We start from the raw sequence: 20,444 nt of genomic DNA, 5'->3' as shown, positions 1-20,444 counted from the left end.
TTGCTTTATTTGCTCATAAAATGGCATCCAATAAGCCACATAATACGGTCAACAGAAAGTTGGTTCCCGCTACTTTACCTCTCAACTCGACAAAAGAGATAATAAAGAAAAACGGAAGAGATTACCTGTGCCTATGTAACCAATAAGAAGACCACGTGCCTAACCAATAAGACCACGTGCATAACCAATAAGAAAAAACAAAGAATTAAAGCACTTACTTTCCAGCCCTGTATTGCTTCTTTGACACAACTTAGGAATTATGCTATCAAAAAAAGTCCAAAATCATCATCTATACTCTGCCCTCTTAGGATAGAATTCATAATCTTGCTCACTGATCAAATCATTCTCTCCCAGATGCCTCCATGATGAGATCCTGCAGGAGGATTAAATATCCATTTGATACTCTTCTGGTTTAGAACATCATTGATTTTATCATGATTCCAGTTTTTAATGGCTTCCCCAGGGGTGCGTTTCCCGAACAACGATGTAACTCGCTGCTGAACCAATATAGTATGATGCATAGTTGGAGAAACAAACTACCTTGTCACGACTGTTGCAAGCACTGGTGTGTCCACGTGGGGGGTGGAGTACTAATTAATCTGTGCAAATCGATTTAATGTCAGATTATTGCTGTAAATAACATATATTGCATCGGAAGACTGATTTTGTTATCGTGATTTAGTTATATGTTGTTTATTTTCAAGATATTTAATTAATGTGCAAGTTTTCTTTTTACGTCACTCCTCCCAGGGATTCCCCAGGGTCTTAATGCTCATATGATTGTGCCCATCCGCAGTTTTCAAATGCAGCGGTTTCATTCTGTTTACAAACTTAAAGATGTAATATAAAATTGTAATATATTTAGAATGATGGATATAGAATACCAGACCCGGCGCCAGACACAAATTCACGGACGGGCATTTCATTTTTCAGGGGGGGCACAAATGAGAGCAACGTCACTGCAATGCATAATATCATTAATTATGCATTAAGTGGACAAAAAAGCGAGGAACAACTAACATACCTCTCCATTAATGCAATACAACGGAGAAGTCGTAAAGATTGGACCTAGCTTACTGAAGCAATCTAAACGCAAATAAAACGCGTCGCAGGGCTCGACATCAACGCTTGTCCGGTTAATATCAGAGACAAGTGGATTTTTTAAAAGGCCAAGTGAAAGAGAATTTTACTTACTCGACCGAAGTAGCCTAGTCTGATTAAAAACGCCAATAACAATCACCAAAACAGGATAATGATTCTGCATCCTTTAATCAATGGCGACCGAAAGTGTAAAATGTAAAAACGCAAAGTTAAACAAATAAGCACAGTAAACACAAAGTGTGTTAACAAAGTGGGTTAAACATACTGCGGAAAAAATGTGGATTTTTTAATAACATGATACAGTTAAGCAGCATCACATCACGGTTGAAAATGTGACAGATTTAATGACAGTTCACTACAAATAATTAATATTAAGCCACTTACATTTTAGACGCAATGTTGACTGTTTTTGTTGTTTCAGCAGCGAAAATAGTGAAAGATAACAGCAGAACCATAACGTGTCAGTCTCACTGCAGGCAGCACTCAATCATGTCTTAACATTAGCGGTGGCGCGCTTAGCAAACAACCAAACATTTCCGCGCTCACTACTGACAAACCAATCAAATTCGTTTAATATATATATATTTTTAAATCAGACCAAACACATTTTTATTTTTATTCATGAGTTATATATGTACAAAACAATAACTTTTAATTAATAACAGTGGCCTATTGATAAAAACATGGAGCTGGTGAACAGGTGAAGGGAGACCGCAGGTTCGTCCAGGGCGGGCACTAGTGACTCACAGGGCGGGCCCGGCCCCCTAAAGCCCGCCCATGGCGCCGGGACTGTAGAATACACTGCATGTTTTTTGCTTATTTTAATCAAAAGCATGATCAACGTAAGTCTACATATTATAATAACAAGGAACAGCACTTCTAACGACAGGTGAAGAGCTGTCGTTCAAACCACACAAGTTTGCGATGCAGCTTGCGAATGCTTGTTTGAACTATGGTTTCGGGAAACACCAAATCGTTGAACTTTGTCAGTAACGTCGAAACTTACGACAGTAGTTCGCTAATGATGCTTTCGGGAAACGCACCCCAGAGCAGCTGCACGGAGTTGTGATGAGGACACAAGTCTTCGTGATTGGTCGCCTCACTGATGACAACGATTACGTGCGTTTCAAGTTTAATCCAACCTTCAGTTCCACTAATAAACATTATAAATTCATGTTTTTCTTACAGGTAAAACACGTTAATATGCATACATATATTATATTGTGTCGTGTAATAAAATAAAAATTAAAATAACAAATTCTATTGGTATTTTAATAATATAGGCTTGTTTCCCGTTATTTTCGGGCATAGCCTGCAGTATAAGCAGCAATTAAAATATTCGATAGGCTTTCAAATGTTTCTGATTGCAACTTTTTATTAAAAGGTTTGTTTTTATTTGTTTGTTCTAATTCACTTCATTCGCGATTAAAAACAAGGAAACATGACGGCGCACATGTCATTACGGCAAGTAGCAAGCGGCAAATCTTGCCGGATCGGTCTTCGCAGCGCCAGATGATCTCGAACACACCTATTGTTTTACGTCTTTTCTGACTTCTGCAGCGAATTTAGTGTACAGTGCTATTTTTAGCCTTTCATTGATAAAACGAAAGCGGCTGATCTCCGCAGTTAAATTTTGCAAGCATTTGTTTCATTGTTCTTAAAAGTATTGCTCATTACTGTGAGACTGCGGCGTATGGAGCGAGATATGCGTCTTTATTACATGCGATAAATTAAATGATCTGAGAGAAATAAAACTATTTGAAAGAAAAAGTTATCACACTGATAGCAAAGAAGCATTTCATGAGAAAAAAAAGAATATTTGAGAGAAAAAGTTTTCATACCAATAGCAAAAAATAATAATATTTGAGACTAAAAAAAAGTTTTGAGAGAAAGTATTTTCTCATGATAGAACATAAAAAGTATAAATTTGAAATTTTTAAAATCATTTTTGAGAAAAAAAATCTCTCAAGTATATATTTTTTGCCATTAGTGTGAAAACATTTTCTCTAAAAAAAAAGTGTTTCTATCAAAACGCTTTTCTTTGCTCTCGATGCAATTTCTTGCTCTCGTGTCAGGATTTTGCTTTCTCTGTGAAAATTGTGTCATGGGCGGGGCCACGTTCCTATTGGCCAGTCGGGAAAGCATCGTCTTGTCTTGGGAATCGAACTGAATCATTACACCGTTGTTCGGTTCACCTAGATAGATGGCGTCTCTGCTTTTAGTTGAGCACGGACACTATAATGTTTGAGTAAGATGATGACACACAACTCGATGGATAGCTGGCTGAGCACGTTCACAGCACTGAAGATTAAACATTAAAAAATGAAATGGTACTCTTATTCATGAATGAATGTGTATTATATTATTAGCTTGCTAATCGCTAATTAGGCATCATGCTAGGTAAACTTGCAAATGCCAAATGGATGTTTTGAGTCACTCCTTATTTAGTGAGTAGTGATCTAGTTTCTACATTTGCACTTGCTAGCCTCAAAGCACCTGAAGAGTAGCTGCTTGTTCATCATATAGAACCTCCTGTATAACTTTTAACCAACGTTAGTGTGCATGGAGGAAGTACAGAAAAATAAGGGACGCCTAGCTGCCGCAGCGCGGGGGGCCACACGCGTCGGGGCTACGCCGGTGACCACAGTCCCGATGTACGTGCCATTGGTGGTATATCATAACTTAAATGTGTTTTTTGTTTTCATAAAAATATTAACATTGATACCATTATAATAAGATAGCTGCTATTGAAATCAGTGTGAACAGATGCACTCAGTCTCTCAATATCAATACACAGCTATGACAATAATAAATAGGGCAACAAAGTAATAATAATAATAATAATAATTTGTTACACTTATTTAGCGCTTTTCTGCAACACTCAAAGCGCTTTACATATAAAAGGGGGAATCTCCTCAACCACCACCACAAAAAAGCTTTGGAGGAACTTGTGAGATTTGAACCATATTTTTATTAACTTATTAAATTAACAGATCCATATGTAGTGGTACAAGGTGATTGACATGTAGTGGCACAAGGTATTTGACAGCTGTGTTCACCTATCGGATCATCAAATATCAATATCAATAATGTGTTATGTTTGTAACAACACTGGGTGTGTTAATTGTAACACATTGTTTTATGTTAAACTATTCAACAACACATTATGTGTTATTTCGTATTGATTTTGAGTTCATGTAAATAAAACACTAGATGTGTTGTCCGATGTCTCAATTTAACACATTCGTTTTAAGAGTGTATGTAAAACAAATCGCGTCCCGTATTGATTTGATACGCGTCATTTTGCCTGTAAATACGGGACGATTTCGTGTTTCACGGGACGGGTGGCATTGCCACCTTCCATGCACACTAACGTTGGTTAAAAGTTATACAGGAGGTTGTATATGATGAACAAGCAGTTACTCTTCAGGTGCTTTGAGGCTAGCAAGTGCAAATGTAGAAACTAGATCACTACTCACTAAATAAGGAGTGACTCAAAACATCCATTTGGCATTTGCAAGTTTACCTAGCATGATGGCTAATTAGCGATTAGCAAGCTAATAATATAATACTCATTCATTCATGAATAAGAGTACCATTTCATTTTTTTAATGTTTAATCTTCAGTGCTGTGAACTTGCTCAGCCAGCTATCCATCGAGTTGTGTGTCATCATCTTACTCAAACATTAGAGTCCGTGCTCAACTAAAAGCAGAGACAGCATCTATCTAGGTGAACCGAACAACGGTGTAATGATAGAGTTCGATTCCCAAGACTGGAGAGACGATGCTTTCCCGACTGGCCAATAGGAACGTGGCCACGCCCATGACACAATTTTCACAGAGAAAGCAAAATCCTGACACGAGAGCAAGAAATTGCATCGAGAGCAAAGAAAAGCGTTTTGATAGAAACACTTTTTTTTTTTAGAGAAAATGTTTTCACACTAATAGCAAAAAACATATACTTGAGAGATTTTTTTTCTCAAAAATAATTTTAAAAATTTCAAATGTATACTTTTTATGTTCTATCATGAGAAAATACTTTCTCTCAAAACTTTTTTTTAGTCTCAAATATTATTATTTTTTGCAATTGGTATGAAAACTTTTTCTCTCAAATATTCTTTTTTTTCTCATGAAATGCTTCTTTGCTATCAGTGTGATAACTTTTTCTTTCAAATAGTTTTATTTCTCTCAGATCATTTAATTTATCGCATGTAATAAAGACGCATATCTCGCTCCATAGCGGCGTAGCATTATAATAATCTGAATTATAGTTTATCATACTCCCATAATAAAAAAGCAGGGCCACAAACATTTAATATCATTAAAATAGTTGAGACGCTGTGCTTTTGTTTATTTAATTTATTTATAGTTTTGTAGCAATTTAGTTATGTTTTTGTCATTTTATTACTTTTTACTGGGCCTAAAATACTTGCGTTTATTTAATATTATTTATATTAATTATGTTTCAGTTTTTAATTAAGTTTAAGCTTTGATTTTTTTCCAGTTAATTCAGTGCTTCAACTTAACTCTTTCCCCGCCATTGACGAGATATCTCATCAATCAAGAGAAAACGCTTCCCCACCAATGACGAGTATTTCCGTCTTTCCGCAATACCGCTATTATCCACTAGGTGGATCCGCAACTTTTTAAACCCGGAAGTATTGCCCTATGGCAAGCTGCTGCATGTCTGTGTCTGTTTTAAAGATCGCTCTTAATGGGATCTCTATGAAAAGTCCGTCGCAAAAATGGAATTATCTCTGCTTTTTGCTCAAAATGTGGTGTTTTTGCAGAAACCTACCCATATTCAAAAGCTGATTACAAAAGAACTACTCAAATTAGGATGAAACGTTTTTTTTTGTTTGAAAGCAGAGGGTCTGTTCTTTCATTTGGTATATTGTATGTTTATATATTTGAAGAAAAACATTTTCTGGAAGGCATTAAACTTTTGTGAAAATCATGAAAAACGCTGGCGCTGGCTGGCAACTTTTTTAAAAAACGCTGGCGGTGAAAGAGTTAAACATCGTTTTCACAGAAGACTGGGGTTTTTAGCCAGACGGATGTCAGTCATGGTGTTCAGCTTTATTAATAAAGTCGGATCTATCTTTGAAGTTCGCTTTTGTGTCGTCTTTTCCTATGATGATGATGATGATGATGATGATATGACAGCGAAATTATTAGCTCGTGAGATTTGAATTTAAAGGGGACAGAGAATGAAAAACCATTTTTACCTTGTCTTTGTTGAATAATGGTAGTCTACCCACATTCACAAACATACAAAAAGTGCTAGACATGCTAAACGTCTCATAGAAATTCCTCTTTTAGAAATCTCAGCCAAAAAACAGCCCAATCTGAAAAACTGATGCATATGACATCACAGGCATCTAACTGCCCCTTCACTTTAAAATAATTGGCTACATTTTTTGAGTGGCAGCAAAGTCAGCCAATCAGTAATGAGATTGCAAGTTAAGCCAGTAGAGGGAGCCAAATAGGTGCAAAACCCCCCACCCTAATAGAGCTATCTGAGAGATGTTTTTAGGAAGCTTCTAAGGCATTACAGACCCAAACAAAAAAATTTTTGTGTACATGCACATCACAAAACAAGGATAAATACTCCGTTCAATCATTCTATGTCACCTTTAGGGAATGAATGTTTAAAACCTCGCAGGCTGAAACATTAATCAAAGATACGCCACCTATGTCGCTGAATTCCCCTGCGCCGTATTTCATTTGCGCACTAAAATAATTCGCCTGAGATTAGGTAAGAGAGTTATTTCATGATTATCAGGCTTATGAATATTGTTATGCGATTTAATAGTGAAAGTTGAATGTGTATAGGCCTAATACAGGCAATAGAATATATGTAAATAAAAAAATGTAAAGGACCAGGAAATCAGTCACAATAGGGTATAGTGTGCCCCCCCCCAGTTATGCTATTCTGGCGCCGACTCTGCGGTGAATGCTTGAGACTTGAGAGCCCTGGGAATCGGAAACCTCTTAAGTGCCTTTGCGCAGTGCGCTTTAGACCATGCGCTTAGATCGTTAAAACAGGGCTCTTAAACTGTTAGCAGAGACAAAGTGAATCATAGACATACACCTGCAGACAAGAAGCAATGAGACTTTTCACTATCACTACAACTCACAAGTTTTATGCTCAGTGAAAGCCTCGATCTTAATTTGTACATTTGAGATTAAAGCTAACATGCAAACAAAAGGCATAACACAACACATAATTGGTTAAGTATGGCAGTCAGTGTGTAGTAAAATCGATTTTACTGCTCTTCTGTTGTACCTCAAGTTTGCAAGCACTGGTGTGTCCTCTTCTCACCAGTCCTCAACACTGGGAAAAAAAGAGTTTGAGGAAAGTTGACACTATTAGAAATACTTACTGCTTACTAAAAAATATAAAAATATACTAATACAGAATATACAGTATGAAGGGCTTTTCACAAAACAAGCTTCAATTAGGAAGTTTTCTTCTGATGAGTGTCAAAGTAATGGCCATATGGCAAAAATATACAACTATAAGATAATACACTGTTTTAGTTAACACTTTGTTGATGGCTACGTTTAAGCAGAAACAATTAATGGGTTTTTATAAACATGTTGACAGGTCCCCCTCACAAAGTTACAATTGGGCCCAAGAAGTCGCTTGTAGAAAATATTCTTAAATCGACCGGGTGTAGTTAGCCTAGCTAGTGCCCAACCCTATTGGTTGCGCACTTGATTTCTGGAAAATCGAATTAAGCGCAAAATAAATCTGCAGGCTAAAAAAACAAGTTTAACAATTGTGTAAATTTAGAATCAAATGTAAACAAAAAGATTTACAGCTTTTTTTCCATTCAAAAACAGTACATATTTTAGGTGGATTTTAATTGCTAAAAAGTTCAAACAATGCAGCCTAACCATTTTGCTAAATAGCAGGCAGTGGGTTTTGTCCATTACAATGAAATGGTTGAAAATTCATGGTTTACATAAGAATATACAACTACCAAATCACATTTATTTTTTTACATTTAACATTAATTTAAACATTATTCATTTATAAATGTATTATACATATTTTATCTCTTTTAATTTACTAATTGAAATAAAAACATATTTCTTAACATTTATATAAATGTGTCTCTGTATACTATTATTATAAAGGTTTTTAATATAAAGGTTCACTTACCTTACTTAACACTTCGGTCCCAGCTTACCGAAGGAGCGAATAAGCAGCTCAAACGAATAGAAGGCTATGTCCGAATCCTCAGTATTCATAAGCAAGAAATCCCCGGATGCCATACTGAATACACAGCAAAACCACCAGTGTTAATTTAACTCTATGAGAGTTGATTTCAACACTATACCAGTGTTTATATAATTCTCACTGCCCAGAGTTAAAATAACACTCCAACTAGTGTTAAAGATTTTACTCCACCTTGGTGTTGATCATTTTACTCTGATAGTGTTAAAGAATTAACTCCAAACACTGCCTTTAAAACACCCATTAGAGTTAATTACACTTAAGTAGAGTCAATATTAAAACACTGATAGAGAGTTACTTGAACACTGAAAATAGTACTTCATCATACATCTTTGATTATTAATGACAACAAGAATTAAATTAAGCAAAGTTATTGACCACAAATTTATTTAACAAATTTATTTGACATTATTAAATATTTATAAAAAAATAAAGTTTCACTTGTGAACTTTTTCAAAATTTTCAGAGAGTGGTTATGTATACAGTCCTTTCAATTTTGCCAAGGAGTTTAAACAAAACTGGAAAAGTGTTTTAAAATCCATGTCTGACACACATCTAGGGCAAATCACAGCAAATCTTTCACTAAACATTCTGTAAAACAATACATCACAAAAGTAATCACAATTTTCTTCAGCACATTAATTAGAAATTTGGGCAAGGATAAAATGCATGCTGAAACCGTAAATGAGATACTAGTTACAGCTAGTTAAAAAAAGTTTGCTCTCAGCTCTCAATCTCTAGTTTTCCCAACATGTAAACTGTTGTTTGATTAAATTAGTTAAAGTAAAGGAGTCCATCATCATACATTACATTAAAAACAAAGTCAAATGCTAATAAAAGGGAGCCTTCCGACTGATGGGGTGAGATTCTTATCAAAAGCCACGTCAAAGTTCTCAAATCTGGCCGCAGATCCTGCTAACCGCAGTAAGGTACGGTTGTCATCCTACTCGTTGCTGAAGATGTTCTTCAAGGCTGGTACAAGACTATAAAAGATAAAGAACAACAGTTATTATATTAGACCTATACATCTGCATAACATTGAGAAAATCATTAGAGGTACAGAGCCACAGAGACAGATTTAGAAAGCAGGCTCTCCTACTTACCTTATGATACACCACAAGCCTGCTCACTGCAAATCTGATGCACTGATTCCGTTGAGGTGATGGTGGAAGGAGATGGAGCAGTAAAGGCAGTGTTGCCATGTCACTATCACAGTCTATGCTCTCACTGGTTCCTTGTAGGAGTCTTCCTTAAACAACATAAACAGACATGTCACAATACTGTACAATTAGGGCTGTGCAAAAATATCGATACAGCTAACTATCGTGATAGTTGGCTGTATCGAAAGTGTATCGATATTTCGATCGCTACTATTGATATTTTAAAACCAATCAAATTCTTCTGTGTGCGTCAAACGACCTCCTCTGCCTCTGCTGTAGTTGTCACTGTCCAGTTGTCTGCCATATACGGCCAATGTCACAGAAGTTAGAGGGAGTGAGAAAATGGCAGAAAATTTAAAAACACCTGCAGCTTTCAAAGAGCTGCAGGTGTTCAGTTCTATTTTTTTACATTTTTGATAAAAAAAAGAAAAAGTATTGCAATGTATCACAACATGCAACGCATTGTATCGTGATACGTATCGTATCGGGAGGCCCTTGCCAATACCCAGCTCTATGTACAATACATAATAGAGGTTGACCGATTTTTGGCATATTTTTAAAAATCGGCTTTGGCCGATTTTGCTGCAAAATTAGGCCGAATAATAGACAGGCGCATCTGCGGGCACCTAAGCGTTGTTGTAGAACTCGTGACGCTGCCTCTTGCCGCAAGCAGATAGCTCCCGTGTGTGTGCAGCCGTGCCTTGTTCACAAACAACTTTAGTAAACGATGGCGGAACAAGACATCACTGTCAGCACAATCAGTCACTTATAGCGCCTCAGAAATGATAATGTAAATGTGTTTAGAAAGATTTGCCCTAAATAACAGTCTCAACTAAAAAACATAGACATTTACTATGTTAACTTTATGATGAATAAATAATTTATCAGGTCTACCATATAAGGATTTTATCCTACAAAGCAATAAAAGCCATGGAAAAAAACTGATCAAAGATGACAGCAGAGTGTCAGGTAATATCTGTGTCTGATAAATGCATGGTGCAGAGGAGGTTGTAAAACTCTTCAGAAAGACCAGTCATAATTTTTTTAAATACTTTGACTTAAATAGTGACATTTTTACATTTAAAATATCTGCTAATGATGAGAACATTTTGATTATTATGTACATGTAGAAAATCAGCCAAACATATCGGCTGCCCTGATTTCTAAACATCGGCATCGGCCAGAGAAAAAGCCATATCGGTCGACCTCTAATACATAAGATGACAGACACATTTCAATTTGACAAATGAATAAAGATTTTGAAAGTCATCATTTATGAAAGCATGTATTTTGACAAATTAAATTAAAATAATGAAGTGCATTTACCAATATGTGCAACAAAAATGTTGACTAGGACTTCCACTATTCTGCTTAATGGCACAAATGACCATCTTCCAAAACACAACAAATGTTTGCTTGTTACTTCTTCACACACATTTAATTATGCATAGTGAAAATACTATGTGTATTCTTTTACCTCGGTCATGGAGTCATCTGTTGTCTTAGATTTCTTGGAACGACTTTGGTCAAGTTCAGATGGTAAATGACAGTGGCAGAAGCTGCTTGTTGCATCTGGTGACAAAAATTCATGACAAACACACAAAAACTGAAAAATAAACCTAAATTAGTTTTATAAAACAAAGATAATCATCACACTGTACCTTCATTTTGTCCTCTAACTGTAAGCAGCACATCTTGTAGAATGTCTTCCTCGATTTCAGTGTCATCAACAATGCATACATTAGTCCACAGTCAGTTTAGCTTACCACCTATGACAAAACACAAATTGCATTTTATATATATGTAGGAAGCAACAAATAAATGAACAGTGAAAAAAAATCACCTTCACTAATGAGCAAAAATAAATCAATCCTGCAGTTTGATACATTTCCTGGAGCCCTGATAACCAACTTCAGCAGCATGTTCCAAACCTGAAATAGTGATTGAATAAAAAACTTTGTATTATCAAACAAAATGTACTATAACATTAAATATGAAAATGTTTTTCATAAAGTTATTGCATCTTATTATAAAGTAATTTAACAAAAATATATGCAATAAAAAAACTGTGGCTTAGGTGAGTGACTTGGTTAACAAAAACTATTCAGGACAGGTTTTAGTACATTGATGATGAGTGTTCTTTTAATGTATTCCCATAAATGCACCTTTAAAGACCTTAACGCGCTTACGTGCGATTTCTTAATTTTCTACCTTCTGTAAAGTTGTGCATTCAAATCGCGCGTGGTCATGCGTCGTCATACGTAGATCAGACGCGCGTGAACAGCTTTGAACGCGGTTCAACCAATCAAATCTAATTCCAGCTATCCGTCACTATTAGGGCGAATTCCAATCGTTAGTCACCGTCCCTATGCCCTACTCCCTTCAAAGTGCAGACATACTCGTGTGTGAACTCTGAAAGAAGCAGCACACATTTAAAATGCTACATTTTAAGACAAGTTACATTAGGCGAAAAAACGTGCAAATCATTTTCTCTCACGAAGTGAATGACGCAGCCATTTACCACACCGCGTGTAACAAGCAGAAATAACTGACATTCACAATTTAATTACATTTAAACAGCGAAAATAACCCCCAAAGTCTAATTTATTAACAGTCTAAAATGAAGATATTGTGACAAATGTTACTAAATGTAACTAAGGAGTTAGTGATAAAGGTTGAATATCACAAACACCTGCATTGCATCATGTTTCTTTGCCCACATTGCTTGACTCACACCATAATCTGAAACCACCACCCTGAACGTAAGAGAACTGCACTAACTTAACTGTTTAAATGTACCCGCAAATACAAAATTAGCTATTTTTGCGTTGTTTTGCAAATACTTCGAGCACATACAGAATTATAGATTTTATTAATTATGTAATGTTAGACTAATTGTAGTGTAAGTTACCTCAATACAAAATTAAGAAAGCACATTTAATAACGTTAGTCTCTTAATAATAATAATTGGTTAACGTTACATATTTGTCCAAAATCACTCAAAAATTGAACTCATTGCATTATTTAAACAAAACTGCACCGTCATGAGGTAACGTTAAACCGATTAAACAACGTCAGCCAATTACAAATTGAAATTCAGTTCAGTTCAATTTTAAAGATTTCCTTGTGGTCACCCACCAAAATATTCACGATTTAACAAACCTACACGGATTATTTGCAGTTTATTATACATTTATCACCATCATATTTAACTTATTTGGCTTACCTCAGTAACGTGAGTCCAGGTCGGTCGATGCTGAGTAACTGACTTTCCCGCTTCAGAAAGAAGGGGCGTGGCGTGAATCTTAACTCCCCGCAAACGTTATTATTGGAACACTGGAAAGCAACACCCCCTTGTGGAAGTTTCTGACACTGTGAGTGATGATAAATTATAAACGAACACTACAACTAACACCTGACCACTCTAGAGTAGCGAACTCTGTAAAATCAACACTGGTGGTTTTGCTGTGTAGGCTACGCCCAGATTCTGAAGCATGGATCGATGTATACATTTCTTTCTGTCATCATAACGACCGGAGACCAGCAACTCATATGTTTTTCAAAAGCACGGCCGTCTAGCCACGAACATTAGGATTTGCCATCTGACCTTGAGCAGACGGTCACGTAGCAGCAGATTTGCAGGGACTATCGATTTGATACCAGTCTGACCAAGCCGTCTTTCATGGTCCAAGACGTTTGCAGAAAGGAGTGGAGCAGGTTTTTTATTTTATTATTTTGTCACGTTGAATGCATCAACCCTAACCTTGTTAGCATCAAATGTGAATCTCACATGATCTTGGGATTAGGATGCATCTGTAATGACTTGTAAGAGACGGAAGCAAGCGCAGGTGTAAAATAGAACAATGTTTATTTAAATATAAACAAAGAGAGAGTATTCAATGTCAATGCGGAAGTAATCCAGTCCGGTGTTGTTGGTGGCAATGGTGACGATGACTACGGTGGAAGTTGGTGCTTTGAGTGCGACGTTGGTGGAGTGGTGAGCAGTGGTGAAATCCAGACTGACACGGAACATCCACACGAAGACGACGACGACAATACACATCCAAACTGAAACACGTAATCCAAAGCACAGGGAACAACCAAGCAACACGGAGACTGAGCAAACAATAGAATCTGGCAGGGAACAGAAAGTCAGGTGAGTATATATGGAGATGATGTAATGATGGACAGTTGGAGCGAGACAATCAACACACAGGTGAAAGGGATTGCTCTAACGAGCACATGGCAGGGTAAGTGAGCAACACACACACACAAACATGACACGGAGGAAAACAATGGATTTTCCTACCGTGACAGTACCCCCTCCCCTAGGAACGCCCCTCGGCGTTCCCAGCCTGCTTTACCTGCTGATTGAATTCATCAATAAGGCGGTGATCCAGTATGTCCCGAGCAGGAACCCACCTTCTCTCCTCCGGACCGTAACCTTCCCAATCCACCAAGTACTGAAATCCGCGTCCCCTCCGTCTGGAGTCCAGAATACGGTTAACCGAATATGTGGTTTCCCCATTAACGATACGAGGCGGAGGGGGAACCGGGGCAGGCGGATTAAGACGGGAAAAAATCACCGGTTTAATTTTGGAAACGTGAAAGACGGGGTGAACCCTCCTGTACGCAGGAGGAAGGCTAAGACGCACTGTTACCGGATTAATGATTTTGGTAACAGAAAACGGGCCAATAAATTTGGGAGCAAGCTTATTCGAGACGGAACGCATCGGAATATTCTGGGTTGAAAGCCACACTCTTTGACCGACGACGTATCGGGGAGGCTTCGACCGGTGGCGATCGGCCTTGGCCTTGGTGCGTGACCTTGCCTGGAGCAGAGCTCTGCAAGCTCTGGTCCAGGTGCGGTGGCACCTCTGGACTAGTGCGTTTGCGGAGGGAACCGACACCTCGGATTCAGTACTGACAAAATTAGGTGGTTGGTACCCTAAACTACACTTAAATGGAGACATGCCCGTAGATGACACCGGCAGAGAATTGTGTGCGTACTCCACAATTGAGAGTTGCTGACACCAGGACGAAGGATTCTTGGAAACCAGACATCGCAACACCCTTTCGACGTCCTGATTGGCTCGCTCGGTTTGACCGTTGCTCTGGGGATGAAACCCGGATGAAAGACTAACAGTCGCCCCTAGCAATTTGCAGAACTCTCTCCAAAATTTGGACACAAACTGGGGACCCCTGTCAGAGACCACGTCTGTCGGGAGGCCATGTATTCGGAAGACGTGGTCAATGACAGCTACCGCTGTTTCCTTGGCTGATGGTAATTTGGGCAAGGGAATGAAATGGGTCGCCTTCGAGAACCGGTCCACTACGGTCAAAATCACCGTATTACCCTTAGAGGGTGGGAGGGCGGTAATAAAATCTAGCGAAATGTGGGACCAGGGTCTCGAAGGGACAGACAGCGGTAAAAGTAACCCATCTGGAGGACGATTGGAAGTCTTACCAACGGCACAAACCGAACAAGCCAAGACGAAGTCGTGGACGTCACGAGCCATACCAGGCCACCAAAATCGTTGCTTGACTAGAAACCTAGTTCTACTAACCCCTGGGTGACAAGCAACACTGGAACCATGACCCCACTGGAGGACGTCTGACCGTAACCCTTCCGGCACAAATAAACGGTTCGGTGGGCAGCGAGCCGGAGGCGTTACCCCTTCTAAGGCTGTCAAAACCTTCGATTCGACCTCCCATCTGAGCGCGGAGATAATGATTTTCTCCGGTAAAATGGGCTCGGGAGTAGCAGTACGATCGGAACGCTCAAAAAGACGGGATAAAGCATCGGGTTTGATGTTTTTGGAACCCGGCCGGTAAGAAAGTGTAAAATCGAAACGTCCGAAAAACAATGCCCACCGAGCCTGCCTGGAGTTAAGTCTTTTGGCAGTTCTAATGTATTCGAGATTCTTATGGTCCGTCCATACAATGAAAGGTACACCCGACCCCTCAAGCCAGTGACGCCATTCTTCCAGTGCTAGCTTGACCGCCAACAACTCTCGATTGCCAATGTCATAGTTAACTTCCGCAGGAGATAAACGATGGGAATAATACGCGCAAGGATGAACCTTTCCGTCTGAGGATGCGCGCTGGGACAACACTGCTCCTACCCCCACCTCTGACGCGTCGACCTCCACTATGAATTGACGTGAACGATCAGGGGTAACGAGAATGGGAGCTGAAACAAAGCAGCTTTTCAGTTTGGCAAACGCAGCCTCAGCTGCGTCTGACCACCTGAACGTCAAACCAGGGGAGGTCAAAGCGGTCAGAGGTGCGGCTAGTTGGCTGAAATTGCGAATGAAACGCCGGTAAAAATTGGCGAACCCCAGAAATCTCTGCAGGGCCTTGCGAGACTCTGGGGATGGCCAATCTACCACAGCCTTAACTTTCTCAGGATCCATGCGAACACCCTCAGTCGAAATGATGTGTCCTAAAAAAGAAACAGACTGTGCATGAAAAACGCATTTCTCCGCCTTGACAAAAAGCCCATTCTCTAACAACCGCAGAAGCACTCGTCGTACGTGTTGCAAATGTTCCTGGAGAGACGAAGAAAAAATCAATATGTCATCCAGGTAAACATATATGAACTGGTCTACCATGTCTCGCAACACGTCATTAACGAGTGCTTGGAAGACTGCCGGCGAGTTCGTGAGACCGAAAGGCATCACGCAGTACTCAAAATGGCCACGAGGGGTGTTAAACGCAGTCTTCCATTCATCCCCCTTCCTGATGCGAACCAAATGATATGCATTACGTAAGTCCAATTTAGTGAAAACGGACGCTCCCTGCAACCTCTCGAAGGCTGAAGACATCAACGGCAAAGGATAAGTATTCTTTACCGTGATGTTGTTCAACCCTCGGTAGTCAATACAAGGTCGCAAAGATCCGTCCTTCTTCCCCACAAAAAAGAACCCCGCCCCCGCTGGAGATGAGGAAGGGCGAATGAACCCCGTTGCCAGAGAATCAGAAATATATTTCTCCATGGCCTCCATCTCCGGAACGGACAGAGAGTATAACTTGCCCTTAGGCGGAAACGTACCTGGCAATAAGTCTATCGCACAGTCATAGGGACGATGAGGAGGAAGAGAATCAGCCCGCGACTTACTGAACACCTCCTTCAGGTCGTGGTACTCCGCGGGCACGGTAGACAAATCCACTGCTTTCCCCTGAAACACAGACTCAGACACAGAAACACAAGCAGAGACAAGACAGGACTTATGACACTCCTCGCTCCAGCTGATAACGGAACCCAATTTCCAGTCGATCCTGGGATTATGGAGATGAAGCCAAGGATGTCCAAGAACTATGGGGGAGAGAGCAGTGTCAGTAATAAAAAATGAAATAGTCTCTGTGTGGTTTCCGGAAGTGATGAGTGTGATAGGTGCCGTGGTGTACTTGATAGTGGGTAACCGAGCTCGACCCACCTGCATGGGTTCCGGATCTGAGAGACCACCGGCGGAAACTTCGTTGGACGGATCCGTGGACTCCGCTTGACGTAGGGACGGACCTTGAGTCTTCCTTTTGGCAGCGGTGGAAAGGCGTGCGTCAACCCGGATCGCCAAGTCCACCAACCCGTTGAGCGACTTCGGTAATTCCGCCGTGATGATCTCTCGATGGATCCGATCCGCCAACCCATGCAGGAAATGATCCCACTGCGCTTCCTCGTTCCACCTGCACTCCGCCGCCAGGGTACGGAACTCGATGGCATAGTCCGAGACCGACCGCTCCCCCTGCTGGAGATCCGTGAGGAGACGGGCGGCCTCCCTCCCGGCGACGGAGCGGTCGAAAACCCTCTTCATCTCCTCTGCGAGCGAGGCGAACGAGGAACAACAGCTGTCCTTGTTTTCCCATACCGCCGTCCCCCAGAGGGCAGCCTTGCCTTTGAGGAGCGAGAGCGTAAACGCCACCTTCGTCTCCTCGAGGAAGAAGGACCGGGGCTGTTGGGCGAAGTGTAAAGAGCAATGAGAGAGAAAAGTACGGCAATAGTTTGGCTCACCGGCGTATTTCTCCGGGATAGGCAGTCTCGGTTCCTGGATGAAACTACCCCCTGGAGGTGAAGATGGTGCGGGCGGCATGGGTGGCGCAGTGGGAGGCGTGATGTCCGGAGATCGCTGGGAGAGCTCGGAAACCTTCGCCACCATTACCTGGACGGCCTTCCGCATATCTTCGATGGTTTGATCCTGATGATCCATACGAGCCAGAGATCGCTGGAGAAACTCCTCCAACGCGGAGATCGGCTGACCACCTGCTGCTTCCATGTTGGCCAGATTCTTCTGTAATGACTTGTAAGAGACGGAAGCAAGCGCAGGTGTAAAATAGAACAATGTTTATTTAAATATAAACAAAGAGAGAGTATTCAATGTCAATGCGGAAGTAATCCAGTCCGGTGTTGTTGGTGGCAATGGTGACGATGACTACGGTGGAAGTTGGTGCTTTGAGTGCGACGTTGGTGGAGTGGTGAGCAGTGGTGAAATCCAGACTGACACGGAACATCCACACGAAGACGACGACGACAATACACATCCAAACTGAAACACGTAATCCAAAGCACAGGGAACAACCAAGCAACACGGAGACTGAGCAAACAATAGAATCTGGCAGGGAACAGAAAGTCAGGTGAGTATATATGGAGATGATGTAATGATGGACAGCTGGAGCGAGACAATCAACACACAGGTGAAAGGGATTGCTCTAACGAGCACATGGCAGGGTAAGTGAGCAACACACACACACAAACATGACACGGAGGAAAACAATGGATTTTCCTACCGTGACAGCATCTTCAAGCACTCTCATAGTACTGATATTAACACATCCCGTTTAAGTAGTGAATACACACAGAGCTATCACTGCACCTAGGGACATTTGGGGGAAAATGCCTTGGCACACCTTTGTTGCAACCTGCCAGCCGTGAGACTCCAACCAGCGACCTTTGGGTTATAAACTAACTCTAACCAGTAGTTTTTGCCAATGCCATCAGGTCAAACAAAGCATTTAAGGAACTTTAGCATGCGTTTTAATCCATGAGCCTGACATCCATCCATGAAGCCATACAAGTTAGTGAAGGAACAACACAATGTCAATGCAAGAAGAAAGTTTTTCTTTGGCACAAAATATGTGTGACTTCTTTTGAGAAATGTGTTCACCACTTAATTTTGTACCAAGTCTTTTTTAACATGGTGCATCAAGTTATAACTACACTATACCTTATTGTACCAACAGACTTTATGCCATTATAACCCTCATGTCGATGTATCACTTCTTCAGGTCTGTGCTCTCCATGAACACTTCAAACCCTGTGTTGTGTTTTTATTTTGTAAGATATAGATTTTAACACTTTCCCCTATAATACACAGTCTGTTTTTAACAGATCATTCATTTATACCATGTGTAGAATAATATACCTTGCAGAATAAATGTTGCAAATGAGTTTACTATAGCTGTAATGTTGTACTTGTGTACTTGTTTACAGAGTTAATTTAATAAATCTATGTTTGTTATAGTATTTCTGTGCTGGGCTGTGCAATAAATGAAACACTCTTGGTTATTTTAGAAAAGAGGGAGTGTCTAGTTCCGGTGTTTCATTAAACTGACATCACCACATCAAGTGCTGCACATTTTAAGGAACTTCAGTGGGCCTTTAAAATATAAAAGATACAGTATACAAGGCAGGATTCAGTAAATTTAAACAATTTTGCATTTTTATTAGATTTAACAGTCATAACATCATAAATGTTGGTGAAATTACAATTACAATTTAGATTTGTTTACATATGAATGTAGGTGGGATAAAAAAGAAAAGAAATTATTTTGCTAATTAAGCTAAACATTTTTTTTACATTTAGCCCATGCAAAATTATTTAGTGAGGCCCTAACTTTTTTTCTTAATATATCTTCGTTACCCAGAAATATTATTAAACAACATACAATTAATTGTCAAAACACATCTAACAGAACATATAGGGGCGGTTTTCCGGACAGGGCTTATCCTAGTCCCAGACTAAAATGCATGTTTGAGGTGACTTAATTTTAAAACACCTACTGAAATATCTTAACATATCAGGGCCATTGTTTTGTCTTCAGATGCACACCATTATTGCTTATTGTAAACTAAAAAAAATAAAAAAATGCAGCATAAAGTTAAAACAATTGATTTGAAAATCAATTCAATATTATTTTACACACTGTAAAAATTTTTGAGTTTACTCAACTCTTGGATGATGTAGTTCACGTAACTCAATTTACTGAGTAATGTCAACTTAAACCAACAAGTTGAACCAACTTAAACTGATTAGGTAATAAGCAAATTTCTATATTTTCTCAACTAGTGACTAAGTTGGGTAAAGAGTAATTAAATATCCAAATTCAACTAATCTACATGTTTTGGACTGTGGGAGTGTACACAGAAAGGTCTCATAAACAAAAGCCGTTTCTCAATGTCAAGGAAGGATCCTCGGAAGCTAGAATTTCGAGGATGCTACGTCATCGACGTCCGTCGAAGGACTGTTCCAATGTCAAGGATCCTCGAAATTTCAGCCAAGGACTGAGTCCTTCGTTCGAGAAATATCCCATATACAGGAAAGGATGCAAATTTGTATCCTTCGTGCTCTTCACGCGCTGAAATCACCCACAATCCTATGCGCGCAGCACCGAAAGCACACCTTTCAATCACGCAATGACGTAATGACGTGCACTTGTTAGCCTGTTCCATTTAACGTGTTCTCCGAATGCTTAAAAGGAGCCTCGCCTCGCCTCTGAAGGAAGTGACTTGTAAGGACTAGTCCTGCCAAGGAAGTATCCTTGACATTGAGAAACGGCTAAAGTCTTTGTCTGACTTAGCCCTTGCTTAAACCAGAGACCTTTTTGCTGTGGGGCAACAATGATGCGCGTTAACTCACTGTGCTGCCCTCTACACTGAACAC

General features: G+C 39.8%; 1 long non-coding RNA gene across 2 annotated transcripts; it reads right to left on the bottom strand.

The window, feature by feature from the left end:
* Window positions 1-8,717: 8,717 nt before the first annotated feature.
* On the bottom strand, window positions 8,718-12,979 carry LOC129432778 (uncharacterized). Of its 2 annotated transcripts, none has more exons than XR_012368251.1 (6): window positions 12,734-12,979; window positions 11,351-11,438; window positions 11,169-11,276; window positions 10,985-11,079; window positions 9,451-9,596; window positions 8,718-9,330 (listed from the first exon to the last, which is right to left on the bottom strand). It is a non-coding gene; the product is annotated as an uncharacterized lncRNA (long non-coding RNA). The 2 variants fall into 2 exon arrangements; XR_012368250.1 differs by having other exon boundaries at window positions 9,451-9,592.
* Window positions 12,980-20,444: the final 7,465 nt, after the last annotated feature.

Source organism: Misgurnus anguillicaudatus, unplaced genomic scaffold (assembly GCF_027580225.2).
Source record: "Misgurnus anguillicaudatus unplaced genomic scaffold, ASM2758022v2 HiC_scaffold_27, whole genome shotgun sequence".
Taxonomy (NCBI): Eukaryota; Metazoa; Chordata; class Actinopteri; order Cypriniformes; family Cobitidae; genus Misgurnus; species Misgurnus anguillicaudatus.
This window is presented reverse-complemented; position numbering and strand designations above follow the sequence as displayed.